This window comes from Tachypleus tridentatus, chromosome 3, assembly GCF_004210375.1.
Source record: "Tachypleus tridentatus isolate NWPU-2018 chromosome 3, ASM421037v1, whole genome shotgun sequence".
Lineage (NCBI taxonomy): Eukaryota > Metazoa > Arthropoda > Merostomata > Xiphosura > Limulidae > Tachypleus > Tachypleus tridentatus.
In genome coordinates, this window is record NC_134827.1 from 49,229,321 (window position 1) to 49,246,485 (window position 17,165).

General features: G+C 34.7%; 10 non-coding genes and 1 pseudogene across 10 annotated transcripts; all 11 read left to right on the forward strand.

Annotated features, from left to right (window-relative positions):
* The first annotated feature begins 70 nt into the window (after positions 1–70).
* On the forward strand, positions 71–260 carry LOC143247965 (U2 spliceosomal RNA). Its single transcript, XR_013026756.1, has one exon. It is a non-coding gene; the product is annotated as a U2 spliceosomal RNA (small nuclear RNA).
* Positions 261–1,726: 1,466 nt separating this feature from the next.
* On the forward strand, positions 1,727–1,916 carry LOC143247973 (U2 spliceosomal RNA). The gene has a single exon (XR_013026764.1). It is a non-coding gene; the product is annotated as a U2 spliceosomal RNA (small nuclear RNA).
* A 1,469-nt stretch (positions 1,917–3,385) lies between these two features.
* On the forward strand, positions 3,386–3,574 carry LOC143247970 (U2 spliceosomal RNA). The gene has a single exon (XR_013026761.1). It is a non-coding gene; the product is annotated as a U2 spliceosomal RNA (small nuclear RNA).
* A 1,456-nt stretch (positions 3,575–5,030) lies between these two features.
* On the forward strand, positions 5,031–5,220 carry LOC143247966 (U2 spliceosomal RNA). The gene has a single exon (XR_013026757.1). It is a non-coding gene; the product is annotated as a U2 spliceosomal RNA (small nuclear RNA).
* A 1,468-nt stretch (positions 5,221–6,688) lies between these two features.
* On the forward strand, positions 6,689–6,878 carry LOC143247967 (U2 spliceosomal RNA). Its single transcript, XR_013026758.1, has one exon. It is a non-coding gene; the product is annotated as a U2 spliceosomal RNA (small nuclear RNA).
* A 1,464-nt stretch (positions 6,879–8,342) lies between these two features.
* LOC143247971 (U2 spliceosomal RNA) lies at positions 8,343–8,531 on the forward strand. Its single transcript, XR_013026762.1, has one exon. It is a non-coding gene; the product is annotated as a U2 spliceosomal RNA (small nuclear RNA).
* Positions 8,532–9,998: 1,467 nt separating this feature from the next.
* LOC143247985 (U2 spliceosomal RNA) lies at positions 9,999–10,161 on the forward strand (annotated as a pseudogene).
* A 1,468-nt stretch (positions 10,162–11,629) lies between these two features.
* On the forward strand, positions 11,630–11,818 carry LOC143247984 (U2 spliceosomal RNA). The gene has a single exon (XR_013026774.1). It is a non-coding gene; the product is annotated as a U2 spliceosomal RNA (small nuclear RNA).
* A 1,469-nt stretch (positions 11,819–13,287) lies between these two features.
* On the forward strand, positions 13,288–13,477 carry LOC143247974 (U2 spliceosomal RNA). The gene has a single exon (XR_013026765.1). It is a non-coding gene; the product is annotated as a U2 spliceosomal RNA (small nuclear RNA).
* A 1,467-nt stretch (positions 13,478–14,944) lies between these two features.
* LOC143247969 (U2 spliceosomal RNA) lies at positions 14,945–15,134 on the forward strand. Its single transcript, XR_013026760.1, has one exon. It is a non-coding gene; the product is annotated as a U2 spliceosomal RNA (small nuclear RNA).
* A 1,464-nt stretch (positions 15,135–16,598) lies between these two features.
* On the forward strand, positions 16,599–16,786 carry LOC143247979 (U2 spliceosomal RNA). Its single transcript, XR_013026769.1, has one exon. It is a non-coding gene; the product is annotated as a U2 spliceosomal RNA (small nuclear RNA).
* Positions 16,787–17,165: the final 379 nt, after the last annotated feature.

Below are 17,165 nucleotides of genomic sequence, written 5' to 3' on the forward strand. Positions count from 1 at the left end.
AACTACATTTACGCCATTGCAATAGAAAGGTAAAAGCTATATATAAGTATTTGTCGAAGGTATAAGTAGTATCGCTTCTCGGCCTTTTGGCTAAGATCAAAGTGTAGTATCTGTTCTTATCAGCTTAATATCTGATACGGTTCCCATTGGGGACCATGATATTAAACTTATTTTTGTAAGGCGGCGGGTGCTTGAGCTTGCTCCACTCCTGCCACGGGTTGGCCCAGTATTGCAGTATTTCTGGGATCGGCCCACTCTCTACATGATTCTAACAATAGTTTATTACGAAGTGGAAATGTACGACAAATTATTACGAGTCGCTTTCTTTTGTTCTCTTTACCAACTTGATTACCGTGACGATATATCGTAATGTTTTTAATCTTTCGCGTTTAACGTCAACGCTTTCTTTTCCTCGCTTAAACGATGTGGTTGCGTCGAAAGTGTTCTGAAAACAATACGCCAAGAACAGGGTTGAATCATTTTAGGAAACGACAAAATTGAATGGAAATACAAGTAGTATGTTTGTATTGATTTTGTTGCTTTGACGAACAAACTGCTTCCGTAAATTCGTTATTACATATTTATTCCACAACTACAAGAAACTACAGGCTTGTTACAATGAGTAAGTTAACTTACAATTACAACAAAATAGAACACTGCATGCGCCAAAAAAAAAAAAAAAAAAAAGTACCATCACATCTGATTTGAAGTTGCGCATCAGACTTCAAGCAACAAGTTGTCAGTCCCACAATATTACAAGAAATATACCTTACTTCTGAATGGTTGGTGGTATTATTTTGAAGGGTCAAATCTGTGTTTTATCTCATGTTGTGACTATATATTAAGTGGGTTCACCTTTGGTCACATCCTTATGTAGTGTTTTATGAGGTTTTGACGTGTCAGAAAATGTATCTGTGACTTGTTAGCGATAAATTTCATTAAGAAACAAACAGCAAACATTCCACTTGTTTTGAAATATTATAGGAAAACAATTGAAATGTACATATAAATGTTCATTACCCGTTGATTTTCCAGAACTTTCAATAATTAAAGTCATACGGGCTGGTTCAATCACTTTAGAACAAAATTGACAAGTGAAATTATTCTCTATTCTGTTATGACAAGAAAATATGTGCTAATGTCATTTCCAAAATCGCTACTATACGCTCTTTAGAGGTGAACTCACATTCACAAAATTCAGATCTATATTTTCAACGCGTATTTATAACCCGAGAGAGTTATACCTCGATTTAGTATTTGGTAACGCTGCACAGACCAACTATTTATAGCAAATATTAGTTAAGCCGTTTAACTTGTACCCTTATTAAGCGCCACTTTTGTCATTTAAAGCAGTGAAATATACATTTTAGAAGTAAAATCAAGGTTTAGATGCAAAATGAAAACGATTTTCGCTAAATATTTACTTTGACAACGTCTTTCTCCGCTAGGTGACAGGCTGTTCAAGTAAACTGAACAGCCCATGAAAAGTTGGGAATGAGAGTCGTTGTTCATATTTTCTAAAATGTGTTTTATTATTTAATTTCTGTTTCTTAGGAACAAAACGAAAAAAAAGACAAATATGTGAAAATTTATCTTTGTTCTAAATCCTAAAGGACCTACACGATCGATAGTCTTTGTATGAATGACGTGCGAGTAAACTACATTTACGCCATTGCAATAGAAAGGTAAAAGCTATATATAAGTATTTGTCGAAGGTATAAGTAGTATCGCTTCTCGGCCTTTGGCTAAGATCAAAGTGTAGTATCTGTTCTTATCAGCTTAATATCTGATACGGTTCCCATTGGGGACCATGATATTAAACTTATTTTTGTAAGGCGGCGGGGTGCTTGAGCTTGCTCCACTCCTGCCACGGGTTGGCCCAGTATTGCAGTATTTCTGGGATCGGCCCACTCTCTACATGATTCTAACAATAGTTTATTACGAAGTGGAAATGTACGACAAATTATTACGAGTCGCTTTCTTTTGTTCTCTTTACCAACTTGATTACCGTGACGATATATCGTAATGTTTTTAATCTTTCGCGTTTAACGTCAACGCTTTCTTTTCCTCGCTTAAACGATGTGGTTGCGTCGAGAGTGTTCTGAAAAACAATACGCCAAGAACAGGGTTGAATCATTTTAGGAAACGACAAAAATTGAATGGAAATACAAGTAGTATGTTTGTATTGATTTTTGTTGCTTTGACGAACAAACTGCTTCCGTAAATTCGTTATTACATATTTATTCCACAACTACAAGAAACTACAGGTTTGTTACAATGAGTAAGTTAACTTACAATTACAACAAAATAGAACACTGCATGCGCCAAAGAAAAAAAAACAAAAAGTACCATCACATCTGATTTGAAGTTGCGCATCAGACTTCAAGCAACAAGTTGTCAGTCCCACAATATTACAAGAAATATACCTTACTTCTGAATGGTTGGTGGTATTATTTTGAAGGGTCAAATCTGTGTTTTATCTCATGTTGTGACTATATATTAAGTGGGTTCACCTTTGGTCACATCCTTATGTAGTGTTTTATGAGGTTTTGACGTGTCAGAAAATGTATCTGTGACTTGTTAGCGATAAATTTCATTAAGAAACAAACAGCAAACATTCCACTTGTTTTGAAATATTATAGGAAAACAATTGAAATGTACATATAAATGTTCATTACCCGTTGATTTTCCAGAACTTTCAATAATTAAAGTCATACGGGCTGGTTCAATCACTTTAGAACAAAATTGACAAGTGAAATTATTCTCTATTCTGTTATGACAAGAAAATATGTGCTAATGTCATTTCCAAAATCGCTACTATACGCTCTTTAGAGGTGAACTCACATTCACAAAATTCAGATCTATATTTTCAACGCGTATTTATAACCCGAGAGAGTTATACCTCGATTTAGTATTTGGTAACGCTGCACAGACCAACTATTTATAGCAAATATTAGTTAAGCCGTTTAACTTGTACCCTTATTAAGCGCCACTTTTGTCATTTAAAGCAGTGAAATATACATTTTAGAAGTAAAATCAAGGTTTAGATGCAAAATGAAAACGATTTTCGCTAAATATTTACTTTTGACAACGTCTTTCTCCGCTAGGTGACAGGCTGTTCAAGTAAACTGAACAGCCCATGAAAAGTTGGGAATGAGAGTCGTTGTTCATATTTTCTAAAATGTGTTTTATTATTTAATTTCTGTTTCTTAGGAACAAAACGAAAAAAAAGACAACTATGTGAAAATTTATCTTTGTTCTAAATCCTAAAGGACCTACACGATCGATAGTCTTTGTATGAATGACGTGCGAGTAAACTACATTTACGCCATTGCAATAGAAAGGTAAAAGCTATATATAAGTATTTGTCGAAGGTATAAGTAGTATCGCTTCTCGGCCTTTGGCTAAGATCAAAGTGTAGTATCTGTTCTTATCAGCTTAATATCTGATACGGTTCCCATTGGGGACCATGATATTAAACTTATTTTTGTAAGGCGGCGGGTGCTTGAGCTTGCTCCACTCCTGCCACGGGTTGGCCCAGTATTGCAGTATTTCTGGGATCGGCCCACTCTCTACATGATTCTAACAATAGTTTATTACGAAGTGGAAATGTACGACAAATTATTACGAGTCGCTTTCTTTTGTTCTCTTTACCAACTTGATTACCGTGACGATATATCGTAATGTTTTTAATCTTTCGCGTTTAACGTCAACGCTTTCTTTTCCTCGCTTTTACGATGTGGTTGCGTCGAGAGTGTTCTGAAAACAATACGCCAAGAACAGGGTTGAATCATTTTAGGAAACGACAAAATTGAATGGAAATACAAGTAGTATGTTTGTATTGATTTTGTTGCTTTGACGAACAAACTGCTTCCGTAAATTCGCTATTACATATTTATTCCACAACTACAGGTTTGTTACAATGAGTAAGTTAACTTACAATTACAACAAAATAGAACACTGCATGCGCCAAAAGAAAAAAAAACAAAAAGTACCATCACATCTGATTTGAAGTTGCGCATCAGACTTCAAGCAACAAGTTGTCAGTCCCACAATATTACAAGAAATATACCTTACTTCTGAATGGTTGGTGGTATTATTTTGAAGGGTCAAATCTGTGTTTTATCTCATGTTGTGACTATATATTAAGTGGGTTCACCTTTGGTCACATCCTTATGTAGTGTTTTATGAGGTTTTGACGTGTCAGAAAATGTATCTGTGACTTGTTAGCGATAAATTTCATTAAGAAACAAACAGCAAACATTCCACTTGTTTTGAAATATTATAGGAAAACAATTGAAATGTACATATAAATGTTCATTACCCGTTGATTTTCCAGAACTTTCAATAATTAAAGTCATACGGGCTGGTTCAATCACTTTAGAACAAAATTGACAAGTGAAATTATTCTCTATTCTGTTATGACAAGAAAATATGTGCTAATGTCATTTCCAAAATCGCTACTATACGCTCTTTAGAGGTGAACTCACATTCACAAAATTCAGATCTATATTTTCAACGCGTATTTATAACCCGAGAGAGTTATACCTCGATTTAGTATTTGGTAACGCTGCACAGACCAACTATTTATAGCAAATATTAGTTAAGCCGTTTAACTTGTACCCTTATTAAGCGCCACTTTTGTCATTTAAAGCAGTGAAATATACATTTTAGAAGTAAAATCAAGGTTTAGATGCAAAATGAAAACGATTTTCGCTAAATATTTACTTTGACAACGTCTTTCTCCGCTAGGTGACAGGCTGTTCAAGTAAACTGAACAGCCCATGAAAAGTTGGGAATGAGAGTCGTTGTTCATATTTTCTAAAATGTGTTTTATTATTTAATTTCTGTTTCTTAGGAACAAAACGAAAAAAAAGACAACTATGTGAAAATTTATCTTTGTTCTAAATCCTAAAGGACCTACACGATCGATAGTCTTTGTATGAATGACGTGCGAGTAAACTACATTTACGCCATTGCAATAGAAAGGTAAAAGCTATATATAAGTATTTGTCGAAGGTATAAGTAGTATCGCTTCTCGGCCTTTTGGCTAAGATCAAAGTGTAGTATCTGTTCTTATCAGCTTAATATCTGATACGGTTCCCATTGGGGACCATGATATTAAACTTATTTTTGTAAGGCGGCGGGTGCTTGAGCTTGCTCCACTCCTGCCACGGGTTGGCCCAGTATTGCAGTATTTCTGGGATCGGCCCACTCTCTACATGATTCTAACAATAGTTTATTACGAAGTGGAAATGTACGACAAATTATTACGAGTCGCTTTCTTTTGTTCTCTTTACCAACTTGATTACCGTGACGATATATCGTAATGTTTTTAATCTTTCGCGTTTAACGTCAACGCTTTCTTTTCCTCGCTTAAACGATGCGGTTGCGTCGAGGGTGTTCTGAAAAACAATACGCCAAGAACAGGGTTGAATCATTTTAGGAAACGACAAAAATTGAATGGAAATACAAGTAGTATGTTTGTATTGATTTTTGTTGCTTTGACGAACAAACTGCTTCCGTAAATTCGTTATTACATATTTATTCCACAACTACAAGAAACTACAGGCTTGTTACAATGAGTAAGTTAACTTACAATTACAACAAAATAGAACACTGCATGCGCCAAAAAAAAAAAAAACAAAAAGTACCATCACATCTGATTTGAAGTTGCGCATCAGACTTCAAGCAACAAGTTGTCAGTCCCACAATATTACAAGAAATATACCTTACTTCTGAATGGTTGGTGGTATTATTTTGAAGGGTCAAATCTGTGTTTTATCTCATGTTGTGACTATATATTAAGTGGGTTCACCTTTGGTCACATCCTTATGTAGTGTTTTATGAGGTTTTGACGTGTCAGAAAATGTATCTGTGACTTGTTAGCGATAAATTTCATTAAGAAACAAACAGCAAACATTCCACTTGTTTTGAAATATTATAGGAAAACAATTGAAATGTACATATAAATGTTCATTACCCGTTGATTTTCCAGAACTTTCAATAATTAAAGTCATACGGGCTGGTTCAATCACTTTAGAACAAAATTGACAAGTGAAATTATTCTCTATTCTGTTATGACAAGAAAATATGTGCTAATGTCATTTCCAAAATCGCTACTATACGCTCTTTAGAGGTGAACTCACATTCACAAAATTCAGATCTATATTTTCAACGCGTATTTATAACCCGAGAGAGTTATACCTCGATTTAGTATTTGGTAACGCTGCACAGACCAACTATTTATAGCAAATATTAGTTAAGCCGTTTAACTTGTACCCTTATTAAGCGCCACTTTTGTCATTTAAAGCAGTGAAATATACATTTTAGAAGTAAAATCAAGGTTTAGATGCAAAATGAAAACGATTTTCGCTAAATATTTACTTTGACAACGTCTTTCTCCGCTAGGTGACAGGCTGTTCAAGTAAACTGAACAGCCCATGAAAAGTTGGGAATGAGAGTCGTTGTTCATATTTTCTAAAATGTGTTTTATTATTTAATTTCTGTTTCTTAGGAACAAAACGAAAAAAAGACAAATATGTGAAAATTTATCTTTGTTCTAAATCCTAAAGGACCTACACGATCGATAGTCTTTGTATGAATGACGTGCGAGTAAACTACATTTACGCCATTGCAATAGAAAGGTAAAAGCTATATATAAGTATTTGTCGAAGGTATAAGTAGTATCGCTTCTCGGCCTTTTGGCTAAGATCAAAGTGTAGTATCTGTTCTTATCAGCTTAATATCTGATACGGTTCCCATTGGGGACCATGATATTAAACTTATTTTTGTAAGGCGGCGGGTGCTTGAGCTTGCTCCACTCCTGCCACGGGTTGGCCCAGTATTGCAGTATTTCTGGGATCGGCCCACTCTCTACATGATTCTAACAATAGTTTATTACGAAGTGGAAATGTACGACAAATTATTACGAGTCGCTTTCTTTTGTTCTCTTTACCAACTTGATTACCGTGACGATATATCGTAATGTTTTAATCTTTCGCGTTTAACGTCAACGCTTTCTTTTCCTCGCTTTACGATGTGGTTGCGTCGAGGGTGTTCTGAAAACAATACGCCAAGAACAGGGTTGAATCATTTTAGGAAACGACAAAATTGAATGGAAATACAAGTAGTATGTTTGTATTGATTTTGTTGCTTTGACGAACAAACTGCTTCCGTAAATTCGTTATTACATATTTATTCCACAACTACAAGAAACTACAGGTTTGTTACAATGAGTAAGTTAACTTACAATTACAACAAAATAGAACACTGCATGCGCCAAAAGAAAAAAAAAAAAAAAGTACCATCACATCTGATTTGAAGTTGCGCATCAGACTTCAAGCAACAAGTTGTCAGTCCCACAATATTACAAGAAATATACCTTACTTCTGAATGGTTGGTGGTATTATTTTGAAGGGTCAAATCTGTGTTTTATCTCATGTTGTGACTATATATTAAGTGGGTTCACCTTTGGTCACATCCTTATGTAGTGTTTTATGAGGTTTTGACGTGTCAGAAAATGTATCTGTGACTTGTTAGCGATAAATTTCATTAAGAAACAAACAGCAAACATTCCACTTGTTTTGAAATATTATAGGAAAACAATTGAAATGTACATATAAATGTTCATTACCCGTTGATTTTCCAGAACTTTCAATAATTAAAGTCATACGGGCTGGTTCAATCACTTTAGAACAAAATTGACAAGTGAAATTATTCTCTATTCTGTTATGACAAGAAAATATGTGCTAATGTCATTTCCAAAATCGCTACTATACGCTCTTTAGAGGTGAACTCACATTCACAAAATTCAGATCTATATTTTCAACGCGTATTTATAACCCGAGAGAGTTATACCTCGATTTAGTATTTGGTAACGCTGCACAGACCAACTATTTATAGCAAATATTAGTTAAGCCGTTTAACTTGTACCCTTATTAAGCGCCACTTTTGTCATTTAAAGCAGTGAAATATACATTTTAGAAGTAAAATCAAGGTTTAGATGCAAAATGAAAACGATTTTCGCTAAATATTTACTTTGACAACGTCTTTCTCCGCTAGGTGACAGGCTGTTCAAGTAAACTGAACAGCCCATGAAAAGTTGGGAATGAGAGTCGTTGTTCATATTTTCTAAAATGTGTTTTATTATTTAATTTCTGTTTCTTAGGAACAAAACGAAAAAAAAGACAACTATGTGAAAATTTATCTTTGTTCTAAATCCTAAAGGACCTACACGATCGATAGTCTTTGTATGAATGACGTGCGAGTAAACTACATTTACGCCATTGCAATAGAAAGGTAAAAGCTATATATAAGTATTTGTCGAAGGTATAAGTAGTATCGCTTCTCGGCCTTTGGCTAAGATCAAAGTGTAGTATCTGTTCTTATCAGCTTAATATCTGATACGGTTCCCATTGGGGACCATGATATTAAACTTATTTTTGTAAGGCGGCGGGTGCTTGAGCTTGCTCCACTCCTGCCACGGGTTGGCCCAGTATTGCAGTATTTCTGGGATCGGCCCACTCTCTACATGATTCTAACAATAGTTTATTACGAAGTGGAAATGTACGACAAATTATTACGAGTCGCTTTCTTTTGTTCTCTTTACCAACTTGATTACCGTGACGATATATCGTAATGTTTTTAATCTTTCGCGTTTAACGTCAACGCTTTCTTTTCCTCGCTTTACGATGTGGTTGCGTCGAGAGTGTTCTGAAAAACAATACGCCAAGAACAGGGTTGAATCATTTTAGGAAACGACAAAAATTGAATGGAAATACAAGTAGTATGTTTGTATTGATTTTTGTTGCTTTGACGAACAAACTGCTTCCGTAAATTCGTTATTACATATTTATTCCACAACTACAAGAAACTACAGGCTTGTTACAATGAGTAAGTTAACTTACAATTACAACAAAATAGAACACTGCATGCGCCAAAAGAAAAAAAAACAAAAAGTACCATCACATCTGATTTGAAGTTGCGCATCAGACTTCAAGCAACAAGTTGTCAGTCCCACAATATTACAAGAAATATACCTTACTTCTGAATGGTTGGTGGTATTATTTTGAAGGGTCAAATCTGTGTTTTATCTCATGTTGTGACTATATATTAAGTGGGTTCACCTTTGGTCACATCCTTATGTAGTGTTTTATGAGGTTTTGACGTGTCAGAAAATGTATCTGTGACTTGTTAGCGATAAATTTCATTAAGAAACAAACAGCAAACATTCCACTTGTTTTGAAATATTATAGGAAAACAATTGAAATGTACATATAAATGTTCATTACCCGTTGATTTTCCAGAACTTTCAATAATTAAAGTCATACGGGCTGGTTCAATCACTTTAGAACAAAATTGACAAGTGAAATTATTCTCTATTCTGTTATGACAAGAAAATATGTGCTAATGTCATTTCCAAAATCGCTACTATACGCTCTTTAGAGGTGAACTCACATTCACAAAATTCAGATCTATATTTTCAACGCGTATTTATAACCCGAGAGAGTTATACCTCGATTTAGTATTTGGTAACGCTGCACAGACCAACTATTTATAGCAAATATTAGTTAAGCCGTTTAACTTGTACCCTTATTAAGCGCCACTTTTGTCATTTAAAGCAGTGAAATATACATTTTAGAAGTAAAATCAAGGTTTAGATGCAAAATGAAAACGATTTTCGCTAAATATTTACTTTGACAACGTCTTTCTCCGCTAGTGACAGGCTGTTCAAGTAAACTGAACAGCCCATGAAAAGTTGGGAATGAGAGTCGTTGTTCATATTTTCTAAAATGTGTTTTATTATTTAATTTCTGTTTCTTAGGAACAAAACGAAAAAAAAGACAACTATGTGAAAATTTATCTTTGTTCTAAATCCTAAAGGACCTACACGATCGATAGTCTTTGTATGAATGACGTGCGAGTAAACTACATTTACGCCATTGCAATAGAAAGGTAAAAGCTATATATAAGTATTTGTCGAAGGTATAAGTAGTATCGCTTCTCGGCCTTTGGCTAAGATCAAAGTGTAGTATCTGTTCTTATCAGCTTAATATCTGATACGGTTCCCATTGGGGACCATGATATTAAACTTATTTTTGTAAGGCGGCGGGGTGCTTGGAGCTTGCTCCACTCCTGCCACGGGTTGGCCCACTCTCTACATGATTCTAACAATAGTTTATTACGAAGTGGAAATGTACGACAAATTATTACGAGTCGCTTTCTTTTGTTCTCTTTACCAACTTGATTACCGTGACGATATATCGTAATGTTTTTAATCTTTCGCGTTTAACGTCAACGCTTTCTTTTCCTCGCTTTACGATGTGGTTGCGTCGAGAGTGTTCTGAAAAACAATACGCCAAGAACAGGGTTGAATCATTTTAGGAAACGACAAAAATTGAATGGAAATACAAGTAGTATGTTTGTATTGATTTTTGTTGCTTTGACGAACAAACTGCTTCCGTAAATTCGTTATTACATATTTATTCCACAACTACAAGAAACTACAGGTTTGTTACAATGAGTAAGTTAACTTACAATTACAACAAAATAGAACACTGCATGCGCCAAAAGAAAAAAAAAACAAAAAGTACCATCACATCTGATTTGAAGTTGCGCATCAGACTTCAAGCAACAAGTTGTCAGTCCCACAATATTACAAGAAATATACCTTACTTCTGAATGGTTGGTGGTATTATTTTGAAGGGTCAAATCTGTGTTTTATCTCATGTTGTGACTATATATTAAGTGGGTTCACCTTTGGTCACATCCTTATGTAGTGTTTTATGAGGTTTTGACGTGTCAGAAAATGTATCTGTGACTTGTTAGCGATAAATTTCATTAAGAAACAAACAGCAAACATTCCACTTGTTTTGAAATATTATAGGAAAACAATTGAAATGTACATATAAATGTTCATTACCCGTTGATTTTCCAGAACTTTCAATAATTAAAGTCATACGGGCTGGTTCAATCACTTTAGAACAAAATTGACAAGTGAAATTATTCTCTATTCTGTTATGACAAGAAAATATGTGCTAATGTCATTTCCAAAATCGCTACTATACGCTCTTTAGAGGTGAACTCACATTCACAAAATTCAGATCTATATTTTCAACGCGTATTTATAACCCGAGAGAGTTATACCTCGATTTAGTATTTGGTAACGCTGCACAGACCAACTATTTATAGCAAATATTAGTTAAGCCGTTTAACTTGTACCCTTATTAAGCGCCACTTTTGTCATTTAAAGCAGTGAAATATACATTTTAGAAGTAAAATCAAGGTTTAGATGCAAAATGAAAACGATTTTCGCTAAATATTTACTTTGACAACGTCTTTCTCCGCTAGTGACAGGCTGTTCAAGTAAACTGAACAGCCCATGAAAAGTTGGGAATGAGAGTCGTTGTTCATATTTTCTAAAATGTGTTTTATTATTTAATTTCTGTTTCTTAGGAACAAAACGAAAAAAAAGACAACTATGTGAAAATTTATCTTTGTTCTAAATCCTAAAGGACCTACACGATCGATAGTCTTTGTATGAATGACGTGCGAGTAAACTACATTTACGCCATTGCAATAGAAAGGTAAAAGCTATATATAAGTATTTGTCGAAGGTATAAGTAGTATCGCTTCTCGGCCTTTGGCTAAGATCAAAGTGTAGTATCTGTTCTTATCAGCTTAATATCTGATACGGTTCCCATTGGGGACCATGATATTAAACTTATTTTTTGTAAGGCGGCGGGTGCTTGAGCTTGCTCCACTCCTGCCACGGGTTGGCCCAGTATTGCAGTATTTCTGGATCGGCCCACTCTCTACATGATTCTAACAATAGTTTATTACGAAGTGGAAATGTACGACAAATTATTACGAGTCGCTTTCTTTTGTTCTCTTTACCAACTTGATTACCGTGACGATATATCGTAATGTTTTTAATCTTTCGCGTTTAACGTCAACGCTTTCTTTTCCTCGCTTAAACGATGTGGTTGCGTCGAGAGTGTTCTGAAAAACAATACGCCAAGAACAGGGTTGAATCATTTTAGGAAACGACAAAAATTGAATGGAAATACAAGTAGTATGTTTGTATTGATTTTTGTTGCTTTGACGAACAAACTGCTTCCGTAAATTCGTTATTACATATTTATTCCACAACTACAAGAAACTACAGGTTTGTTACAATGAGTAAGTTAACTTACAATTACAACAAAATAGAACACTGCATGCGCCAAAAGAAAAAAAAACAAAAAGTACCATCACATCTGATTTGAAGTTGCGCATCAGACTTCAAGCAACAAGTTGTCAGTCCCACAATATTACAAGAAATATACCTTACTTCTGAATGGTTGGTGGTATTATTTTGAAGGGTCAAATCTGTGTTTTATCTCATGTTGTGACTATATATTAAGTGGGTTCACCTTTGGTCACATCCTTATGTAGTGTTTTATGAGGTTTTGACGTGTCAGAAAATGTATCTGTGACTTGTTAGCGATAAATTTCATTAAGAAACAAACAGCAAACATTCCACTTGTTTTGAAATATTATAGGAAAACAATTGAAATGTACATATAAATGTTCATTACCCGTTGATTTTCCAGAACTTTCAATAATTAAAGTCATACGGGCTGGTTCAATCACTTTAGAACAAAATTGACAAGTGAAATTATTCTCTATTCTGTTATGACAAGAAAATATGTGCTAATGTCATTTCCAAAATCGCTACTATACGCTCTTTAGAGGTGAACTCACATTCACAAAATTCAGATCTATATTTTCAACGCGTATTTATAACCCGAGAGAGTTATACCTCGATTTAGTATTTGGTAACGCTGCACAGACCAACTATTTATAGCAAATATTAGTTAAGCCGTTTAACTTGTACCCTTATTAAGCGCCACTTTTGTCATTTAAAGCAGTGAAATATACATTTTAGAAGTAAAATCAAGGTTTAGATGCAAAATGAAAACGATTTTCGCTAAATATTTACTTTGACAACGTCTTTCTCCGCTAGGTGACAGGCTGTTCAAGTAAACTGAACAGCCCATGAAAAGTTGGGAATGAGAGTCGTTGTTCATATTTTCTAAAATGTGTTTTATTATTTAATTTCTGTTTCTTAGGAACAAAACGAAAAAAAAGACAACTATGTGAAAATTTATCTTTGTTCTAAATCCTAAAGGACCTACACGATCGATAGTCTTTGTATGAATGACGTGCGAGTAAACTACATTTACGCCATTGCAATAGAAAGGTAAAAGCTATATATAAGTATTTGTCGAAGGTATAAGTAGTATCGCTTCTCGGCCTTTGGCTAAGATCAAAGTGTAGTATCTGTTCTTATCAGCTTAATATCTGATACGGTTCCCATTGGGGACCATGATATTAAACTTATTTTTGTAAGGCGGCGGGGTGCTTGAGCTTGCTCCACTCCTGCCACGGGTTGGCCCAGTATTGCAGTATTTCTGGGATCGGCCCACTCTCTACATGATTCTAACAATAGTTTATTACGAAGTGGAAATGTACGACAAATTATTACGAGTCGCTTTCTTTTGTTCTCTTTACCAACTTGATTACCGTGACGATATATCGTAATGTTTTAATCTTTCGCGTTTAACGTCAACGCTTTCTTTTCCTCGCTTAAACGATGTGGTTGCGTCGAGAGTGTTCTGAAAAACAATACGCCAAGAACAGGGTTGAATCATTTTAGGAAACGACAAAAATTGAATGGAAATACAAGTAGTATGTTTGTATTGATTTTTGTTGCTTTGACGAACAAACTGCTTCCGTAAATTCGTTATTACATATTTATTCCACAACTACAAGAAACTACAGGTTTGTTACAATGAGTAAGTTAACTTACAATTACAACAAAATAGAACACTGCATGCGCCAAAAGAAAAAAAAACAAAAAGTACCATCACATCTGATTTGAAGTTGCGCATCAGACTTCAAGCAACAAGTTGTCAGTCCCACAATATTACAAGAAATATACCTTACTTCTGAATGGTTGGTGGTATTATTTTGAAGGGTCAAATCTGTGTTTTATCTCATGTTGTGACTATATATTAAGTGGGTTCACCTTTGGTCACATCCTTATGTAGTGTTTTATGAGGTTTTGACGTGTCAGAAAATGTATCTGTGACTTGTTAGCGATAAATTTCATTAAGAAACAAACAGCAAACATTCCACTTGTTTTGAAATATTATAGGAAAACAATTGAAATGTACATATAAATGTTCATTACCCGTTGATTTTCCAGAACTTTCAATAATTAAAGTCATACGGGCTGGTTCAATCACTTTAGAACAAAATTGACAAGTGAAATTATTCTCTATTCTGTTATGACAAGAAAATATGTGCTAATGTCATTTCCAAAATCGCTACTATACGCTCTTTAGAGGTGAACTCACATTCACAAAATTCAGATCTATATTTTCAACGCGTATTTATAACCCGAGAGAGTTATACCTCGATTTAGTATTTGGTAACGCTGCACAGACCAACTATTTATAGCAAATATTAGTTAAGCCGTTTAACTTGTACCCTTATTAAGCGCCACTTTTGTCATTTAAAGCAGTGAAATATACATTTTAGAAGTAAAATCAAGGTTTAGATGCAAAATGAAAACGATTTTCGCTAAATATTTACTTTGACAACGTCTTTCTCCGCTAGTGACAGGCTGTTCAAGTAAACTGAACAGCCCATGAAAAGTTGGGAATGAGAGTCGTTGTTCATATTTTCTAAAATGTGTTTTATTATTTAATTTCTGTTTCTTAGGAACAAAACGAAAAAAAAGACAACTATGTGAAAATTTATCTTTGTTCTAAATCCTAAAGGACCTACACGATCGATAGTCTTTGTATGAATGACGTGCGAGTAAACTACATTTACGCCATTGCAATAGAAAGGTAAAAGCTATATATAAGTATTTGTCGAAGGTATAAGTAGTATCGCTTCTCGGCCTTTGGCTAAGATCAAAGTGTAGTATCTGTTCTTATCAGCTTAATATCTGATACGGTTCCCATTGGGGACCATGATATTAAACTTATTTTTGTAAGGCGGCGGGTGCTTTGAGCTTGCTCCACTCCTGCCACGGGTTGGCCCAGTATTGCAGTATTTCTGGGATCGGCCCACTCTCTACATGATTCTAACAATAGTTTATTACGAAGTGGAAATGTACGACAAATTATTACGAGTCGCTTTCTTTTGTTCTCTTTACCAACTTGATTACCGTGACGATATATCGTAATGTTTTTAATCTTTCGCGTTTAACGTCAACGCTTTCTTTTCCTCGCTTTACGATGTGGTTGCGTCGAGAGTGTTCTGAAAACAATACGCCAAGAACAGGGTTGAATCATTTTAGGAAACGACAAAATTGAATGGAAATACAAGTAGTATGTTTGTATTGATTTTGTTGCTTTGACGAACAAACTGCTTCCGTAAATTCGTTATTACATATTTATTCCACAACTACAAGAAACTACAGGTTTGTTACAATGAGTAAGTTAACTTACAATTACAACAAAATAGAACACTGCATGCGCCAAAAAAAAAAAAAAAAAAAAGTACCATCACATCTGATTTGAAGTTGCGCATCAGACTTCAAGCAACAAGTTGTCAGTCCCACAATATTACAAGAAATATACCTTACTTCTGAATGGTTGGTGGTATTATTTTGAAGGGTCAAATCTGTGTTTTATCTCATGTTGTGACTATATATTAAGTGGGTTCACCTTTGGTCACATCCTTATGTAGTGTTTTATGAGGTTTTGACGTGTCAGAAAATGTATCTGTGACTTGTTAGCGATAAATTTCATTAAGAAACAAACAGCAAACATTCCACTTGTTTTGAAATATTATAGGAAAACAATTGAAATGTACATATAAATGTTCATTACCCGTTGATTTTCCAGAACTTTCAATAATTAAAGTCATACGGGCTGGTTCAATCACTTTAGAACAAAATTGACAAGTGAAATTATTCTCTATTCTGTTATGACAAGAAAATATGTGCTAATGTCATTTCCAAAATCGCTACTATACGCTCTTTAGAGGTGAACTCACATTCACAAAATTCAGATCTATATTTTCAACGCGTATTTATAACCCGAGAGAGTTATACCTCGATTTAGTATTTGGTAACGCTGCACAGACCAACTATTTATAGCAAATATTAGTTAAGCCGTTTAACTTGTACCCTTATTAAGCGCCACTTTTGTCATTTAAAGCAGTGAAATATACATTTTAGAAGTAAAATCAAGGTTTAGATGCAAAATGAAAACGATTTTCGCTAAATATTTACTTTGACAACGTCTTTCTCCGCTAGTGACAGGCTGTTCAAGTAAACTGAACAGCCCATGAAAAGTTGGGAATGAGAGTCGTTGTTCATATTTTCTAAAATGTGTTTTATTATTTAATTTCTGTTTCTTAGGAACAAAACGAAAAAAAAGACAACTATGTGAAAATTTATCTTTGTTCTAAATCCTAAAGGACCTACACGATCGATAGTCTTTGTATGAATGACGTGCGAGTAAACTACATTTACGCCATTGCAATAGAAAGGTAAAAGCTATATATAAGTATTTGTCGAAGGTATAAGTAGTATCGCTTCTCGGCCTTTGGCTAAGATCAAAGTGTAGTATCTGTTCTTATCAGCTTAATATCTGATACGGTTCCCATTGGGGACCATGATATTAAACTTATTTTTGTAAGGCGGCGGGTGCTTGAGCTTGCTCCACTCCTGCCACGGGTTGGCCCAGTATTGCAGTATTTCTGGATCGGCCCACTCTCTACATGATTCTAACAATAGTTTATTACGAAGTGGAAATGTACGACAAATTATTACGAGTCGCTTTCTTTTGTTCTCTTTACCAACTTGATTACCGTGACGATATATCGTAATGTTTTAATCTTTCGCGTTTAACGTCAACGCTTTCTTTTCCTCGCTTAAACGATGTGGTTGCGTCGAGAGTGTTCTGAAAAACAATACGCCAAGAACAGGGTTGAATCATTTTAGGAAACGACAAAAATTGAATGGAAATACAAGTAGTATGTTTGTATTGATTTTTGTTGCTTTGACGAACAAACTGCTTCCGTAAATTCGTTATTACATATTTATTCCACAACTACAAGAAACTACAGGTTTGTTACAATGAGTAAGTTAACTTACA